The following is a 20,315-nucleotide window of genomic DNA, read 5'->3' as shown; positions in this document are numbered from 1 at the left end:
ATCTTGGAGTAAGAGTTGCCGAAGGCTCTAAACCAAGTAACTCCTTGCATACTGTGGTTTTTCTTGTTTTTATTGATTTTAATTCCACTGTGTACTTCTTTAAATTCGAAAAATATAGTTTTTTAAAGCCACGTGATTCACCCCCTCCCTCTCACATGCGTAACGATCCAGTACATCATACCAATCCAATAAGTCAGATTGTCGCCTCATTCGACTATACTTAAGGGGGAGATTAGTGATGAGGGCAATCAGCGAGAGCCACATGGCTAGAAAGGTTAACAATCTTGCCAAGGTGGCAGTCAAAAGTCAAAGTTGTACTCCCGACTCTTGACTTTCCGACCCCTAACTCCCTGACTCTTGACTTTCCGACCCCTAACTCCCTGACTCCTGACTTGCTTAGGTTCTTACGCCCTCTGGCTAAACTGAAATGTCCCTAGTTTTCTATAAATAAAGCAACAAGTCGTTATTTATTAAGGATGTGGATAATGCCGTCATTATCATGAGAAAGGCGCAAAACACAGCTATTCATTCAGAAATAAATATGCCGTAATGGTCATTTATTTCGAAAAAGGTGGCAACGATCATGAAGAACGAGGGTCAAAAGGAGAGCGTGGTGGATAGTGACAATCCTATAAAAGGTAGTCATCTCTCATGAGAAAAGTTACGCGCACACAACTCATCAAAACCTAATTCTCTTATGCATCTTCTACTTCTTTAAGGACTTGCTTGAGCGTCAAAGTGACTATGCACAGAGAACCCTTGGCCGTCATTCTAACTTCTTGATGTGTTTCTCATCCCAAATCTCTAGGAAAAGCTTCGCAAGGTTGTGCGGCCAGGTGATCATATATATACAAAGTATCTAACTTATACTGACTAATTATGAAAGTAATCGGCTTGATTCTACAGAACTTTCTCACCGACCATCAAAGGTAACTAAGAAGTGCTCACAACGGATGGCCTATCAGTCCAACATTCTTAGGTCAATCACCATTAAAAAAAATTATTCATTAATTTATTTAAACTAAGACTAGAAACTAAAAAGACATCGGGCACCATTGCCTTGGGGCGAATGGTTGAAAGGACTATATCTATGCACATTGAGTCCCCGGGGCTATGGTGCCGCGATAGGATATCCAGATTATCACCCAGATACTCGTGGTTCGATCCCTAGCTATGACGTATTTACAGGAATTTTTTTTCTAAATGAGGAGCGCAACCAAAGGATACTGGGTTTCTAGGTTAGCCACCGTATGTGCTTCCCGATTTATCTTGATAACTAATAGAAAGTTTATATAGAATCACACCCGTCACTCATAAAAATAATTAATAAGATTAGTTGGGATTATAATTATATCTATGCATAATAAGCATACAGAAAGTCGTATATCTATACACAATGAACATACACAAAAGTCTTATAAGCATCATTATCTGATAACATATTATTTTTCCAAAAGAAATAAAGAAATCTTAAAACAATTTGATCCTCATGTAGCTGCCTCCGATGACTCTGGTGTTATAAAGTCCATGACATCAACTCTATGAGATTCAACAAATTTCATTTGTATCCTTTTATTGGCTGTACCGTCCTTGAACTCATCTAAATCCATCTGCTCCTCCGTGTGGCCAAATGAGGGAATTAACTGTGTCTTCACCATGCTCAAGTAGTCTGCAGAATGCCGATAAGTAATGATAAAGGCAACTAAAGGGACACTGCAAACTATTAGGGCGACAAGAACCGCAATCCACTTGATGTCGCGCTCAACGACAGCGTACACACCAGTGACGAATGCCACACTCATGGCACCGACTGCAACCCACAATAGCTTGATTGCGGTCATAAGGGACTGCAATCGGACATCATGATCTAGAGAACCAGAGTAGATCAGAACGAGTGCTACTGTGATGGAGCTGGCCATGGCTAAGGTGTCTGAGATCATGAATGCTTTGAAGGAAGCTCTGCTCGATAAGATGGCCATTCCTTCATCTGGTCCAGCATTGCTGTTGTATCCTCCCGGTAAGGTGAATGCAGCTGCAAAGGTGACTGTCGCAATGAGCACCGCAATAACAGCCAGGTTATTGGCCAATGCTCGATATCGATTTATTTCATCATCTTGCTTTCTCTGCAAGTGGTTTCTTTAGTGATCGACTCGCTGTGGACTGAAACGCGAGCCGTATGAGATTAAATCTGTCATGATGTTATACTGCAAAGCCATAGAAAATGTTGGATTCAATCAGACAAAGCAAACTTAAATCTGAAACTGAATGATATTTGAAGGAGAAAACTCATACAAATTGAAATTCAAACAATGTGAATCGCATATGAAATGAAATGATGAACCCTTACCATCCGAAGGCTGACTTCTATTCTGACTTTTGAGGAAGCAACGTCGATCGGTGTGAAACCCGAATTGTTCGTGAGGGCAGTGTCCACGATTCGACTGGATAACAACATTCGAATCATTTTCCGATCCCTCGCAAGGACCGCGAGATGCAAAGGCGTGTTTCCTTCATTGTCTTGTTCATTGAGGAGCTCTTTGGCAGAGGAGGAAGAACTGAGAACGTACTTCACTACCTTTAGATTCTTCTTCTCGACGGCCACATGAACAAAGTTGCTTCCTTTTGTTGTTCTTCTGTTCCAAAGCATCAGGACAATACGCCAATATCTCCTTGATCAAGTTCAGGCTGCCTACACTTGCTGCGATGTGGATGATGGCTAAACCTTCTTCGTCCTGCAGGAAACCTGCAGAGGCATCTCGTTGCAGAAGCAACAGCAGCATGACAGCATCTCCACTGGCTGCTGCAAAGTGAAGCGGAGTGCTTTTGGAGGCATCTTGACGTGTCAGACAAGATGTACCAGGACCTGAAAAAGAAATTTTGGTGGTCCAGTATGAAAAGGGAAGTGGCTCAGTATGACATGCCAAAGGGTAAAAGCTGAACACCAGAGACCCGGTGGATTATTACAACCTGTCCAAATTCCAGAATGGAAATGGGAAGAAATCTCCATGGATTTCATTTCAGGTCTACCCAAGACAACAAACGGGTATGATGCTATATGGGTGATCGTGGACAGATTGACAAAGTCTGCACACTTTTTGGCGATCAAGATGACTTATTCAATTGAACAACTAGCTCAGATATATGTTAAGGAAATCGTCAGACTACATGGTATTCCTAAGACCATTATTTCTGATAGAGACGGACGTTTTATCTCGCACTTTTGGGAGTGCGTTCAGAAGGCCCTCGGCACAAAGTTGTTGTTTAGCACAGCCTTCCACCCACAAACTGATGGGCAGACTGAAAGAGTAAATCAAATATTGGAAGATATGTTAAGAGCTTGTGCCCTGGATTTCAAGGGGAGCTGGTGTCGATATTTATACCTGGCAGAATTCGCCTACAATAATAGCTACCAAACTACTATTGGAATGGCACCTTACGAAGATCTATATGGGAGGAAGTGTAGATCTCCTATATGCTGGTATGAAAGTGGGGAAAAGAAGGAAATGGGGTTCCGAACGGAACTTATTGATGACACCACCCGAGCTATACAAAGATTCGTCAACGAATAGAAACTGCTCAGAGTCGGCAGAAGAATTATGCCGATAAACGGCGCAGGCCGCTAGAATTCAATATCGGAGACTTAGTATTCCTTAAAGTATCCCCCATAAAAGGGATAATGAGGTTCGGAAAGAAGAGCAAGTTAAGCCCCCGATACGTAGGACCGTACTGGATTTTAGAAAGAGTGGGCCAAGTCGCATATAGATTGGAACTACCTCCAGACATGGCAGTCATTCACGATGTGTTCCATGTATCGATGCTCAAGAAATGTATTCCCAGCACAGATCAAGTAATTGAGCCGCAGTCGGTACAGGTTCAGGAGGACTTAAGTTACGAAAGTAAACCCATCCAGATTCTGGACCGAGAAATCAAGAGGTTAAGGAACAAAGAAATACCCTTAGTAAAAGTCTTGTGGCGGAATCAACAATTTGAAGAAGCCACCTGGGAACGCGAGGACGATATGAAACAAAAGTACCCGGAGCTATTTTAAAGTTCGAGGACGAACTTTTTATGAGGTACGGGGTACTGTAACACCCACTAAGCTTTTAAGAATAAATATGAGAATGATGAATTTTGCCTTAGAAAAATAATAAGAAGTGAGTTGAAGTAAAAAGAAATAAAATGAAATAAAATGAAGTAATGGTCAAGGATTGAACCTTGAACCTCTTATATTATATTTCATAGAGTTAATGGGTAATAACCAATTGGGATAGAGAGAAGATATTGATAACAAAGGAGGGAAACTCATGATAAAGGTGAGAATAAAAGATAGTCAAAAGAAAACAAGTAAAGAACAAGAGAAAGGCAATTTGCTTTCCTCCCTTCCTCTCCCTCTTTCTCTCTTCTCTTGCCGAAAATAAAAGAGACCATTAAGGGGATTCATTCCCCCTTATTTCACCATGAATGATGGGGATAAATAAATAAATAAAAATAAAAATAAAAATAAAATAGAAAAAAAAGAGGCTAAGGGAGAAGGAAAGCAAAAACTAAGTTTGCTACCTCTTCCCCCTTAACATAAAAGAGAATATGTAAAGGGAAAATTCTATTTTCTCTCATTTTCTCTCATTCTTCCTCTCCCTCACCGAAACCACAGTCCCCTCTCCTCCATCTTCAGCCCCAAAGCCAAGGTTTTTCCCCTAAGAAGCCTAAGATACAAGGAGGACTAAGCAAGGGAATTCAAGGGAAAGGAACTAAAAGAAGAGGTTACTTCTTCTTCACCATACCTTAGATCCACAAGCGAAAAAGGATGTAAGCTTCCTCTCACCTGTGGTACAAGGCTTTTATGTGTTTTTTCAGATTTTATGAGGATTTTAAAACCTAGAAACAAGTTTGAGAAAATTCGGCTAAGAAGAGCTTTCAAAAATCTAGTGATGTTTAACTAGTCTTCACTACATGATAGATTTTCTATGCCATGGAAAAGGGTTCTTCTTCATGTTTTTATACCTATATGATGCTTGATCAGAGAAGTACTTAACCCTAGAATTTCGGCCAAAAATATTTTTGAGAGGCTAGGGAAATTTATTGTTTTACCCAACTAGTACAAGGTTCTTCCTATGAAATATTAAGGATCATGTATTAGTTTTCTTGCTTAGAAGATATTTGAACTAAAAGAAAACCCACTCATATGTTTCGGCCAAGAAAGGGTTTAGGGTTAGGAAGGCCCTTAAATTTAAATAAACATGCTCATGTGATAGAATACAAATATCTTAAAAGAGTTGTATGTTTGAATATTGCTAGAACTTCATGAACTCTTTCTTAGGGTTTTCGGCCATGATGAGATGGATAGCTTAGAAAAGCTTAAACAAAATTTTAATATGCTCAAGACCTCTGTGATGTTTAGATATGAAAGTTGTCTAATGCCCTCATGCTTAATTAGGGTGTAGAAAAATTAGTTATATGACATATTACATGTATGATCACAAGAGTCCAAGTTTGTTCATGAACCAAATTTATATATATGTTTCTTAGTAAATTTTACCATGAAACTTACTTAGGTTTTTCATGCTTTAGGCCACTTAAAAACCTAGCTAAAGAATGGTAGGTTTCGGCCATGAAAAAAAAAATAAAAGAAAAAGGGAAAAAGAGACCTAGAAAGCCTAAGACACAATTCATATATATGCTCATTATGCTTGTCTTTACACATGCTATAAAACTTGTATGACTTCATATGTTTTTATGTTACTTGAAGCAAGTTTAAACACTGATGAGTTTCTGCCAAGTAAGGTTTAAATGACCTAGAGGCCCTAGAATTTAAACCAAAGGTGTTAAAATGCTTCTTATGAAAATATGATAACCTATTGATTGTGTCACATGCTTGTATGATTTTTCCATGACCTAAATGGACCATTGTAAGTCTCGTCCATGAAGGTTTAGATGCCCTAGAGACCCTAGGACTTAAATTAAATATGCTCATGTCACTCTACATGAAATATGATAAGTAGAAAGCCAAGGTTCAAATGTTATATGTTGTTTTATGACCTAAAATGATGCTAGGGTTTGTTTCGGCCATAACTATTGGATGATGCCTTGTATGAATTTATACATAATGTTAGTCCAAGTTCACATGCTTGTATGCTTGTTTGTAGCTCTAATGAGAACTTGTTAAATTTCGGCCATGACATATGTTAAGGGCTTAAAGAACTTAGGAACTAATTCAAATGTGTCAAATGTGTTTACCTTGTTCTTGGTAAAAATGTTATAAATATGATTTAAAGTTGTCCATGCTTTTATGTCATATGGAACCTTGTTCCACACCTTAAGGTTTCGGCCATATGAAATTAGGGACTTGAGGAACTTAGAAACTAAGTTAATCATGTTTATAATGCTTCCTATGAAAATGCTATGATGATAATTTAGGTGCCACATGCTTGGATGTTGTGTTTAACCTAAATTGAGCTCTAAAGGGTTTCGGCCACAAGGGTTTAGGAAGCTTAAAACCAAGATAAATATGATACCATGTTTCCTATGATAGGATAATCACAAGATACACCCTTATGCTTAATATGTATGCTTGTGATTTATGACTTATGATATGATATGCATGCTTTTATGATATGATATGCTTTGTGCTTAAATTATGCATGCTTATGTTATGATATGTGGTTAAATTATGCATGCTTGATGCTATGTTTAGTGCTTAAAATATGCATGCTTTCATGATATGATATGTGGTTAAATCAAGCATGCTTGATGATATGCTTTATGCTTAAGATATGCATGTTTTTATGATCTATGCCTAAGTGATGCATATTGATATGACATGATGTATGCCTAAGTGATGCATACCTTTATGACATGATGTATGCCTAAGTGATGCATACCTTTATGATATGATGTATGCCTAAGTGATGCATACCTTTATGACATGATGTATGCCTAAGTGATGCATACCTTTATGATATGATGTATGCCTAAGTGATGCATACTTTTATGACATGATGTATGCCTAAGTGATGCATACTTTTATGATATGATGTGTGCCTAAGTGATGCATGCTTTTATGATACATGATATGTATAACATGTATTTTACTTTATATGTGAGTGGCTTGTACCAAGGGTGGACTCCTAATCAGTCCCTAGGCCTTGCTTTGTGATCTAGGCCAAGCCTTGCTTTGTAATCTGGGCTAATAAGGGATGGGCTCCTTAGTACACCCCTAAGCCTTGCTGTGTGATCTAGGCTAAGCCTTGCTTTGTGATCTAGGCTAATAAGGGATGGACTCTTTAAATACGCCCCTAGGCCATGTTTTGTGATCTTGACCTAGTTCCTAGTATGATTCAAGACTTGCTACCTTGGATATACTTAGGACGCGCGCATCTATGTTATGTATGTATGGTACAAGCCGGGGCCCTAAATATGTTGATATTATTTTCAAGTATATATGTAAAAGAAAATGGTTTAAAAGATCATGAGACATACACATGTTTTTCGGATACATGTTTTCCAAAATCATATTGCATACACCTTATGATTATGCTATGTTTCATGTTATGCTCTTGATTATGATATGCCATGATAAGGTATGATTACGTTATGTTCATGCTATACCTTATAGACATGTTTCGGCCATTGATTTGTTGATGCTTGATATATAGATTTCGGCCATGGATATGATGATGCCTTGATGTATATGTTTCGGCCATAGTATGATGCTTTGATATACATGTTTCGGCCATGCTTTGATATACCATGATACTTGTTGTTATGTCATGTCTAGCTATGTTTTATGCAATGCACTATGTATATGTTTCGGCCATGGTGATGCTTGATATGCTATGACTAGTTGAGATTATATTATGATGCATGATATGCTTGAATAGAATGCTATGTTATGCCATGATTAGTTTAGATTATGACTTGTTGATGCATTCTTGATCATGTGCTGATTGTTGGTTTTAGTGAGTAGGAAAGGAACTTACTGAGCCATGAGTGCTCATAGTTTACTTTCCTTGTACCACAGATAAAGGAAAAAGCTGGATGAGTTAGAGGAGCAGCAGGAGGGGCAACGAAGATGTGTGTGGCGGTGGCTAGGCAACCAAATAAATAAGAACCTGCTTAAAGTTTCTTTAAAGAACTATGCATTGGTATTTTATGACTTGTGATACCTAAACATGTGTGGCTTGACATTATGGTTCCACTGGATTTGATGTTATTCTTTTGATGCCATGTGATAGTATAGTTCAAAAGAAATTTAAAAGAAAAGTTTTATTAAAACTATGAAAATTATTTTAAGTCTTCCGCTGTTTTAAAAAGAAAAATTTATACGTAGAGTATCGTAGCCCCGTCCCTTAGGGTAGCAGGGAGGGCGGGCGTTACAGATCCGAACACTAGATTCTTCCGAATCTTTGGAACATACAACAAATTATTCAGAGTGAGGTCTTTGTCCGAGGTCATCTCTATCACTACTTTTCCTTGGCCCATGATGTATGAGGTTGTTGAGTTCCCTATGAATAGCTTGTCTTTATTGACTTTCTCAAAGTTATGGAATAGCTCCTTGTTGCAACACATATGTCTGATGGCTCAAGTATCGATCCACATTACCGCGGGTTTGAACCGATTAGGTTCAATTTTGAGACCACTACGCAAAGGTCATTTATTTCTAGTCCCTCATTCAGGTTGGCCTCTTACTTCTTTTTTGACTTTCTGCACTCCGAAGATTTGTGACAGACTCGATCACAATTGAAGCTCTTCCCAAAGAACTTCTTCTTGTCGATGCCTCCTCTAGGTCCCATCTTGGAAGACTTGTGGATCTTCCGTTTAGAGTGTTGACCGTGCTCGACCACATTGACTTTTATAGTATCCTGAGAGAATAACTTTCTCTCTGAACTCTTGTGGTCTTCTTCGATGTGAAGTTTAACAATGAGCTCCTCCGCATTCATCTCCTTCCGATTATGCTTTAGGCAGTTCTTGAAGTCCTTTCTGCTGAGGGGGTAGCTTCTTAATGTAGCAACCACCTAGAATGTTTCACTCAGAACCATCCCTTCTGAGTGGATCTTGTGCAAGATCACTTGAAGCTCCTGGATTTGGTTGATCGCCGTCTTGGAGTCAACCATCTTGTAGTCCAGGAATCGACCCACAATGAACTTCTTGGCCCCTGCATCCTCTGTCTTGTACTTCTTGTCCAGGGACTCCCACAGCTCCTTAGCTGCTCTTTTCATGCTATACACAGCGTACAGTGAGTCGACAAGGCAGTTGAGGATGTAGTTTTGGCCAAAGAACTCAGAATGAGTTCATGCCTCCACTACACTGATGGTCTGTGCATTAGCATCCTCAGTACACTTGAGAGGGTCCTTGGTCAAGAACCGAGCCAGATTGAGTGTGGTCAAGTAGAAGAGCATCTTCTACTGCCACCTCTTGAAGTTCAGTCCACTGAACTTCTCTGACTTTTCCCCGTGATTGATTGGCACAATTCCAATCGGCCTGGACGGGGGCCTTCATGTGTTGGGTCTATTGCACCTCAGCATTCTGTTCTGTGACTATCTCAATAGAATTAAATCTGTTTCAAATTTGTTAGGTAAAACAATCTGTTGCCAGATATTTTGGGAATTTAGTCAAATTTAAATATATAAACTTAAATTCAACTTATCTATTGAAATGACCTAAGTTGATAATCTCAAGCTACCAGCAGGGTTTGGTGTCTGCAAAGTGCGGATCACAGGCTTTACAGTGGCCGAGCGAGTCGAGCGAGCATCTAGCAAGTGTTTGGCCAGGCGAGTGAATTGACTGATTGGCCGGGTGAGAGGTCGGTCGGGCGAGTTAGCCAAGCGAGTAGACAACCGACCGGGCTAGGGGCCAACCGGGCAAATAGGCCTAGCGAGTAAACGGTCGAGTGGGCTGGGAGATGTCCGAGCAAATAGGCCTAGCAGGCAGGCTAGGAGACCGAGTAAACGTGCGGTTGGGTGACTGATGGAGCCAAGTGGTCGGTCAGGCAGAACAACAGAGCGACCAAATGAGCGAAAGGGCCGCCGAACAAATGGGCGACCGAGTAAGTGAGCCTTTGGCTGAGCAAATTGACCGAGTAGGCAAAGCGACCGGGCGAGTGAGCCTTTGACGGAGCGAATCAACCGAGCAGCCAAGTGAGCTTACTGCCGAGCAAACTGTGCGAGCGATAAGGTCGAGCAAACTGAGTGAGCGGCCGAGCGAACTGCTGAGCGAGCGGCCGAGCGAACTGCTGAGCGAGCGGCCGAGCGAACTGCTGAGCAAGCGGCCGAGCGAACTGCTGAGCGAGCGGCCGAGCGAACTGCTGAGCGAGCAGCCGAGCGAACTGCTGAGTAAGCGACCGAGCGAGCGGCTGAGCAAACTGCTATTCGAGTGGCCGAGCGAACTGCTGAGTGAACTACTGAGAGAACTGCTGAGAGATCTTGAGGCTGGTCGGGCAAAGCATAGAAATCGGACAGGCAAGCGTACTAAGGGAGCGGTCACGTGAGCGCACTAAGCGTATCGAGGCCTGCGATGAACGCAGTTTCATTGAAACATATTTGTCCCACCTCCAGCTATGCTTCGAGGCTTTCTCAGGTCATTTGTTTCCTAGGATACAACGGTGAACCATGATTTCCTCCAAGCACTGATGGTCATGGCAAATTGAGAGGTACCCGACTGCTATTATTGGTACTTCACTGAGCAAGGGATGCATGACAGAGGAAAAGGGGAAACGTAGGTCGAGAGCTTCAACTTTTTAAGTATGTAACCTTTTGCCTGTGATCGCAACCTCCTTATATAGGAGCTCAGATTAATGGGCAATGTTAATGATCATTTAAAGATCATTATTTTCCAGCTGTAAAATGCCAGCGTTTCGCTCGGCTGCATTACTCTTTAATTTAATGCATCCATCACATCCTTAAATAAGCAGCAAAAAGTTTATATGGAAAAATGTTAGTTGTTCCACTTGAGCAAATTTTACCCCGACCAATTTGGCATTCGACGCGCACAGGTCATGCACTGAACCAAGTTGACTCGTGTGTGAGAAATACCTGCGTGCGCTGAATGTCGGACCGGTCGAGGCAAAATTTGTCCAAGTTGAACAACCAACATTTTACCACATAAACATTTTGCTACTATTGAACCCCGTGGTTGTTTTGATGTGATAAACTAAGTTAGGTTAGGTCCTGTGTTGGTTTGATCCCTGTGTCTAAGTGTGCAAGAGCTTAGGAGCACAGGAAGTCGAGCGGAAGACGCAGCTAGCGAGAAGAATGGTACTGAAAGAGAGCCGATAGGCTCGGTGCATCCGAGGGACGAAATACTGCGGAAGAGTACACTGATGGACGAGAAGAACGTATGTGACGTTCGAGGGACAAGAAGCTGGAGCGGAAGCCTGCTCGAGGAGAAGGCCAGAAATTATGTTCGGGTGAACCCTATTTCGGTATGCCGCAATCACTCAGGTGATTGGAGCAGCTCAAGACCATATGGAGGCTGGAGAATCTGCTGAAGGCGCCTTCTAAAGGAATAGAAGGCACCTCCGAGGCGCCCTATGCGCCTCCACTTCCTTCAAGCAGAGATCGCCTTCCATAGGCATGGAAGGCGCCTTCCATGGGCATGAAAGGCACCCTCCATAAGCAAGGGAGGCGCATTCCATGCCTATGGAAGGCGCCCTTGACTTGGCCAAAGTAGCCGTTGGCAGCAGATAAACCTTTATCCGCTGCTGTCTCACTGGAGGCGCCCTTCATTCCCCTTGGAGACGCCTTTAAGCTACGGATAGGATTCAGGAGCTACAAAAAGGCCCCTGGAGTTAGGAAATAGATAATAAACTCTTGTATTAACTTCCTAGCAATTGTTTGAGCTTTCATTGTGTGTAAAATGCTTCTCCGCCTTTAGAGAAGGAGATTCTTAGTAAGCTTTGTAACTGCCTTAGATGAACAACCACCTAAGTTGTAACCAAATAACTCCTGAGTCTCTTCCTTATTTTTTTTTGTCACTTTTATTTTATTATTTTTTTTGCATTTTAAATAGAGTTGAAAGAACGAGAAAGGAATTTTAGTATTTCAGGCGATTCAACCCTCTCTTGTCGGCCCCACTACACCAAGAGCTACTTATTTAAGAGTGTGATAGATACATTAAATTAAATATTAACGCAGCCCAGCGAAATGTTGGCATTTCACAGCTGGCAAATAATGATCTTTAAATGATCATTAACACTACCCATTGGTCTGAGCTCCTATATAAGGAGGTTGCGACCACAGGCAAAAGGTTATACACTCAAAAAATTGAAGCTCCCCACCTACGTTTTCCCTTTTCTTCTGTCGTGCATCCTTTGCTCGGTGGGGTACCCGTGATAGTAGTCGGGTACCTCTCAGTTCGTCGTGACCATCAGTGCTTGGTGGTAATCATGGTTCACCGTTGTATCCTAGGAAGCAGACGACCCGAGAAAGCCTCAAAGCACAATTAGAGGTTAGATGAATCTATTTCAAGGAAACTACGTTCATCGTAGGCCTCGGTACGGTTAGTACACTCATGCGACCGCCCTCTTAGTACGCTCGCCCTGCCAATTTCTACGCTTTGCCCAACCAACCTCAAACTCGCTCAACGGCCGCTCGCTCAGCAGTTCGCTCGGCTACTCACTCAGCAGTTCGCTCAGCAGTTCGCTCAGCCACTCGCTCAACAGTTCACTCGATCGCTCGCTCAATAGTTTGCTCGGTCGCTCGCTCAGTTCGCTCGGCCTTGTCACTCGCACGGTCTGCTTGGCAGTAAGCTCGCCCAGCAGCTCGATCAATTCACTTGGCCAAAATCTCACTCGCCGGGTCGCTTTGCCCGCCCGGTCGATTCGCTCAGCCAAAGGCTCACTTGCTCGTTCGTTCGCCCACCCTTTCGCTCATTTGGTCGCTTTGCTGCTCTGCCCGACCGACCACTTGGTTGTATCGGTCACTCGACCGCACGTTCACTCGGTCACCCGGCCTGCTTGCTCGTCCTATTTGCCCGGACAAACCCCAGCCCGCTCGATCGTTTACTCGCTCAACTAATTCGCCCAGCCAATCTGTCAATTCACTTGCCCAGCCAAACATTTGCTAGATGCTCACTTGACTCGCTCGACCACTGTGAAGCCTACGATCGGCACTTGGCAGGCATCAGCCCCTGCTGATACCCTAAAATTATTAGCTTAGGTCATTTCAACATATAACACTGCAAGAAAATCCTCATTCAAAAACACTCAAACGACAACGATTTTATACCAAATCATTGTTTTTTTTTCCTTTTAACAACAGTTTTAACAAAAACCATTATCTTTTAGCAATTTTTTTGGCCTACGACAACGATTTTTAAAAATCGTTATCTATTTATGTTTTTTTTGGGCTACGAAAATGATTTTTAAAGGCTACGACAATGGTTTTTGAAAATCGTTGTCTATGTGCGCTTTTTTTGGGGTTACGACAACGATTTTTAAAAATCGTTGTCTATTAAGTGTTGTTGAATACCATTATTTTTTCCCTCGCCATTTTTTTCCCTTCACCATTTTTTGTCGCCGAGTTTTTCTTTCTCTCTCCCCTAGATTTTTTACCGCCGCGACTCCCTTCTCCTTTGCCTTCTCAAACCCTAAGCATTTCCATCCACGATCTCTTCACATTTTTCTTTCTTTATCTCTTCACACTGTCGAACCCCCTCTATGCCGACGATCCCCTCTTTGCGAACTCCTCTCCACCTAACCACTCCTCTGAACTCCTTCCCGCATAACCCTTTTAAGTTGAATCCTTCTTTCGCTGAACATCTCCGCCGAACCACCCACCTTCATTCCCTCTTCATAGCAGGCTGACCCAGCGCTCTTCGTTTCCTCTAATTCGTAACAGTCTGACTAGGAGAGGGAATAAGCAGCCCCTTCAACAGCCATTCTCACCTTCTCAGATCCAAGCAAGCAGCCCCTTCTCTTAGCTTATCAAATCATTGAAAGCCATGGAAGAATAGGATGCTAATCTATGGTTTTGGTATTGCAAATGCAAGTGGATGTGTCTATCCTGCAACTTCTAGGTAACCATTTTTTTGTGAGAAAATCTTATAGAGGTTAAAATTTTATACATTTAGATTGTCATGTTGATTCAAGATGTTCATAATTACTGTGGTAAAAGGGCATATGAAGATGTTGATGAAGCTCAAGATTATGAGGTGTGCATTGGATTACTCTTTTCCAGTTAGATAAAGTTTCTATATAAAGTGCATTTGTTTTTTTTCTCAATAAGAGTCTTGGCCGGTCAAGAGTGTAAGCATGGTTGCTTGAGATAAATTTCTGTATCTCCCTGTGATGTAGGTATTATATTAATTTATATTGCTAACAACCTAATTTCTTTTGTGCCTTGTCTTTCCTTTGGATGTAGATTGACGAAGAGGAATTCAAGGAGGAGCAAAATTCTGTTACATGTCTTATTCACATGTTGTATAATGATGACTTAGAGGAAATGTTGAAGGTAGATCTAGTGAAGTTATGGATTCCGACAACTGTATTTTGTTTATTGACAATCTCTTGGTTATTTGAACTACTACAGTTTTTGTTTCTTTCATTTTTCTTTTTGAGGATTCTGTATCATCCTTTCTTTCTTTGTATGAAAGGGAAAAATATTTTCGAGGACCAGACAATATTCTAGATCTAGAAAAATTAAAGGTCCACCATATAAAATATACTCAGTGTCATTTAGATGGAGTTCCAAGAAACCTTGTATGCCTCTGCGTATTCTGGAGTTTCAGGAAATCTTTTTTTTTTTTACTAAACTCCATTTCCATTTTTGTATATATAGCCTACATAATTGGCCAATTTCACTTATTGGTCAATTATTAGATGTCATACTGCACAATTTCACTTATTGTGAAAAGAAAGGAATATGTAGCTAACCAATAGCCTTAGATGAAGATTAAGATGAAATTGCTATTGTGGATTTTGGATTCCAAATTTTTGTGGAAGGACCTTCACTGATTTGCATTCTGAGGTGGGTTCAAATTAAAGCTTCAATGACATGATGGGGATGATCTAGAAATTAGGAAATACTTCTTCCTTTGAGGCCTATATTTTAAACACAAACTAATTGCAATTTCCTAGGAATGAGTTTGAATGTTACATATGTAAAATGGATACACTAAAATGAATATTATTTGATTTTGTTTTTTTCTGTAGATTTGTAAGGAATGCTTCTACATTGTTTTTAAAGATGAGATACATAAAGTTATTATCGATAACAACCTATTAATACTTGGTGATCGTGTTGCAGTTACAGCTTCTGGAGGAAAAGGTGAATGACAAGATCTTACAAGTATCAAATGCCAAGTCATATTTATTCTTTTCCCTTTTAACAAAAAATGTGTTTGTATATACAAGGTGAGGCTTCTCTATTAACACAATGCTTCTACAGGAGTTTACTGGAAACTTTTACTGTCATGTTCCAAGAGTAAATAGTTTCATTCTCCAGTTAATTAGAATTACCTCAGTTCAAAGATGGATTTTTTTTCTAATTTCCTCTCACACAAATGACAAATTTCTTCTATGTAGAGTCAACTGTTCTTGCATATGTTATGTCACAGTCGAATCATCGACACAACTATGGATTAGATCTCCTCCTTTTATCTGTTGATGAAGGCATTACAGGTTATAGAGATGATTCACTGGAAAATGTTAAAAGAAATGAAATTGAGGTATTAACTTTAGTTAAACTGCTACTTTCTAAGGCTATATGATATAATTACCATGTTAGGAATTCTTCTTTTATTAATTGAATTTAGTTATTTCTTGATTTTTTTTATGAGGCGGTTCTATTATATTATTATGCTCTTAGTAATCTAGGTTATTATCATTTCATATTACATTTTTTATTTATTTTGCAATGCATAAGTTATTTTTTACTGTGAGATACTATTAATTTAATCATGGCTATGAAAGTTGGTCGTCGTATATGGGTACTCCAATTGGATACGCAATGCATAAACCGTTCTAATTTTTCTCATAAAATTAGTTTGTAGGTCCAATTCTGGCTGATGACTCGTGATCTAGCCCTAACATATATTCTCCTAGGAAACATCATGATTATTAAAACTTCAGTGAGTATGACATTCAGGTAGAACATCTTTTTTATTATTATTCTTATTCTGAAATACAGGAAGTGATTTCCACCATCTTAAGATTTTGAGATATTCAACCATATATATCATTTGCTAGTAAACACATTACTGTAAGACTAACATTTTTGTGACGATTATCAGTTAAGTTTGTAGTGAATATACATTTAGATAGTAGTAATTATCAGTTTAAAAAGTCTTATTCTAAACTGCACGAAGTGATTAACAATTTAGGTGGTTTAATGAATTAGTTTGTTCTTGCTTTTTTATAGAAATAAAGTAATGTTGAAACATGTTTTGTATACTACTTTGTGGTTTTCATGCAAACTGCACATCCGTAAGATTTGAGATCTTACTTGAGTGTTGAATTATATATATATATATATATATATATATATATATGATATGTTAGCATGTGAAACAGTGATGAATCATTAATATTATGTAGACAAAAGGTACATGACTTCCTCTATGATTCCTTCTTTTGTTGTTGCTGTTAGCTATTATAGTTGCTTGCTATGATTGTAACTATATTTTTTTTACAGTAAAATAGAGAAAACATGGTTTGCAAGTCTCTGAAATTCTACATTCGATGATCAATATGCAGAAAAGGGATCAGAGAAAGCATGGTTATGGTATGCTTCTGTATAAACTTAACATGTTGTAAAAATATATGTGTATTTATTATCCTTTCAGAACAAGTTTTTTCATACATATAATAGTGTATTTCTTTTGATATCAATAGGTTGTTGATCTCCTGGTGTCTTATCAAAGGGGTGAAAAGATTGGACTTTTTGATGGAGTTAGTGTGGGGAAGACTGGATTTATTATAGAACTGATGATCAATAATATTGGAAAAGATTGGTATGAAAGAATCAGCAAGTGAGAAAAAGGAGTTCAATGAAATCCTACAAGTTGAAGATTGTGATGGGACTTGGGTTGATAATAATTAAGTGCAATCCTACATGGCATGAACCACCATCACAAGTTTATAGTCTTTTGGCTATTGTTCATTAGTTGTAAATGGAGCTTATTTGTTTATTTGTATTGAGATAAATTTTATTTAAACATGAAACATGTTTCTTCTTTTGTGATTGTAATTCTTGTATAAGTAACATTCTGAATGACATTGATGTGGGGAATATTTTTTTTTTTTGTGATTAAGATTCTTTATTATATATTTATATTGAAATATGATATATTGGTATTAAAAGATAATAATTTAAAAAACAACGGTTTAAAACCATTGTTGTTGTCTATCACTCTCAAAGACAACGGTTAAAAACTGTTGTCGTAGCCCCAAAAATGGTTGTAATTGGCAGTGTTATTAAAAATGCTCTAAACAACAATGGTTTTAAACCGTTGTCTTTTCATTCAAAGACAACGGTTTAAAACCGTTGTCATAGCCCCTACTTTTAACAACACTGCCAATTACAACGGTTTTAAAGGGCATACGATAACGGTTTTTAACCATTGTCTTTTAATGTTTTTGTTGTAGTGTAAGTTGAATTTAAGTTTGTATATTTAAATTTGGATAAATTCTTAAAATCTCTGGCAACATATTATTTTACCCAATAAGCTTGAAACAGATTTAGTTCTATTGAGATAGTCACAAAACAGAATATTGAGGTACAACAGATTCAACAAATGAAAGTCCCCTCCACCTCAATTCAATTGAAACTGTGTCAATCAATCACGGGGAAAAAATCAGAGAAGTTCAACCCTCCAAATTTAAATACCTGATCTAGCCAATACATTTAAGAAACATTTTATTATTATCCAATGTCCCACCATTGCCAAAATTGTCACAATTCTGGATCGAAAAAGACATGCACTTCAAAGCCTCCAGGGATGAAAATCACAAGAGTATTTTCCTCAGTACAATCTTTAGAACCATAAAAAGTGCCCCCAGGGCGTAGCGTAGACGATGGGCGCATGGTATCTCTGACGTAATGGCCAGGGGTCGATTCTCAGGAACTGACGACCTGTGATTTACCCCGTCATGTGCCTATGACCTGTGTATCTGCATGAACCTCCCTCCATATCCGTGGGGCCGGCACTAGGGGGCCGCTAAGGTAGCGGATCTACCTTTTTAGAACCATAAAAAGAAAAGAAAAAAACAAAATCTTGAAATGATGAAAACTTGAGGGAATTTGAATTATTGTAGTAAAAGATTATTACGTTTACCTAGACTTATAATTCGTTCTTAAATTATGTGAAAGGAGATAAATCATAGGTTCAATTTATAGTCGAGTCTATGGTTCAATAGTTAATAGGAAGCAAGTACAACCAATTTATATTCAAACAACCATAACAAAGTTTCACCTTAAAAAACTCAACATACTGACGCAAATTAAGATGGCAAGGTTTTCCCCAAAGAGTTGTTAACTTTGTTGCTAATATTCAAGGAAAAATTATGTATGATCTATGTACTATTAAATATATGTTAGTAGATAAAGGCCAATAATGATATTCTTTGAGAATAGTATATAAAAACATGTGGAGATGTTGCCATGCTATGGTTGCTTCTGCAACGAGATGCCTCTGCAGGCTACATGTAGGATGAAAGATGGTTTCTCCATCATCCACACCACAGCAAGTGTAGACAACTTGAACACGATCAAGGAGATATTGGCGTATTGCCCTGATGCCCTGGATAGAAGAACAACAACGCTAAGGAACCAACGCTGTTCGTGTGGCGGTCGAGAAGAAGAATTTAAAGGTGGTGAGGCACATTGTCAATTCTTCCCTCTCGGCCAAAGAGCTCCTCAATGAACAATACCTCGAAGGAAATATGCATTTGATAGTTCTTGTAAAACTTAAGTCGCATGAATTCTAGACAACCGAAACAAGAATTTGAATATAGGAAATATTAATGAAAGAATTCACATATGTTATTAATGATAGCATATGATATATATAAATACCATTATAAGTGAAAAATAGGAAAATACATAAATTAGGAAAACAATAAGTATTTCCTAATAATAATTATTCTCTAATAATTAGGAAACAAATAACTAAAAATAGGAAAAATATATAAATTAAGAAAACAATAAATATTTCCTAATAATAATTATTCTCTAATAACTAGGAAACAAATAACTATTTCTTAATAATAATTATTCCCTAATAACTAGGAAACAAATAACTATTTACTTATAATAATTATTTCCTAATACGCCCTCTCAAGATGGTGTCTCAGAAATGACATCAATCTTGCTGTAAATAGCAAACAACCGAGGTCGAGAAAGTAACTTTGTAAGTGCATCAGCCAACTGATCCTCAGCAGGAATATGAGTAACTTGTAGTTCAGAGGCCTGTACCAGATCATGAACAAAGTGATAATTAATAGCCAGATGTTTCATCCGAGAGTGAAAAATACGATTAGCTGAAAGATATATGGCACCCAAATTATCAGTAAAAAGCACAGCAGACATGGTAATCAGAAGAAACAGATATGTCAAAAGTGACTTAATCCATTGGATCTCAGTAGCTGCAGAGGCAATGACACGATATTCAACCTCAGTCGAAGAGCGTGCAACTGTGTGCTATTTGGTAGATTTCCAGGAAACTGGATTAACACCTAGACAAATAATATATGAACCAGTAGAACACCGAACATCTAGATCTCCTGCCTAGTCTGCATTGGAGAAACCATGAAGAGTAAAAGGTGTATCCGCAAGAAGACGAATGTCAAGATCCCTAGTACCATTGAGATACCGAAGTAGACACTTCACAGCACCTCAATGCGTCTCTGAAGGATCATGCATAAATTGTGAAAGCTTGTTGACCGCAAAGGAAATATCAGGACGAGTCATACGGAGATGTTGTAAGCCTCCAACCACTTGTCGGAACTTAGTCGGATCAAAAGATGAAGACCCATCATGCAAAGTAAGACGAGAGCCAGCAGCAATAGGAGTGGAGACCGCCTTGGAGTCAAGCATGTTGTGTTTGTAGAGAAGATCAGTGACATACTTTTGCTGAGACAAGAGAAGACCATTTGAGGTTGGGCGAACTTCAACACCGCAGAAGAGGGAAAGAGCCCCAAGATCCTTAATCGTAAATTTTGCATGAAGTTTACATACTATGATGTCAACAGAAGAAGCATCACTCCCTTTAATGATTAGATCATCAACATATACAAGGAAATAGATAACAGTATCATCCCGAGAATAAACAAATAAGGAGGTGTCAGCTCGGGATACGATAAAGCTAAGAGATACCAAGAAAGC

General features: G+C 39.1%; 1 pseudogene; it reads right to left on the bottom strand.

Moving 5' to 3' along the window:
• Positions 1-1,344: 1,344 nt before the first annotated feature.
• Positions 1,345-3,792, bottom strand: LOC121994861 (annotated as a pseudogene).
• Between the last annotated feature and the right edge of the window lie 16,523 nt (positions 3,793-20,315).

Source organism: Zingiber officinale, chromosome 6A (assembly GCF_018446385.1).
Source record: "Zingiber officinale cultivar Zhangliang chromosome 6A, Zo_v1.1, whole genome shotgun sequence".
NCBI lineage: Eukaryota > Viridiplantae > Streptophyta > Magnoliopsida > Zingiberales > Zingiberaceae > Zingiber > Zingiber officinale.
Note: the sequence above shows the minus strand (reverse complement) of the source record. Positions and strands in the feature narration are given on the sequence as shown.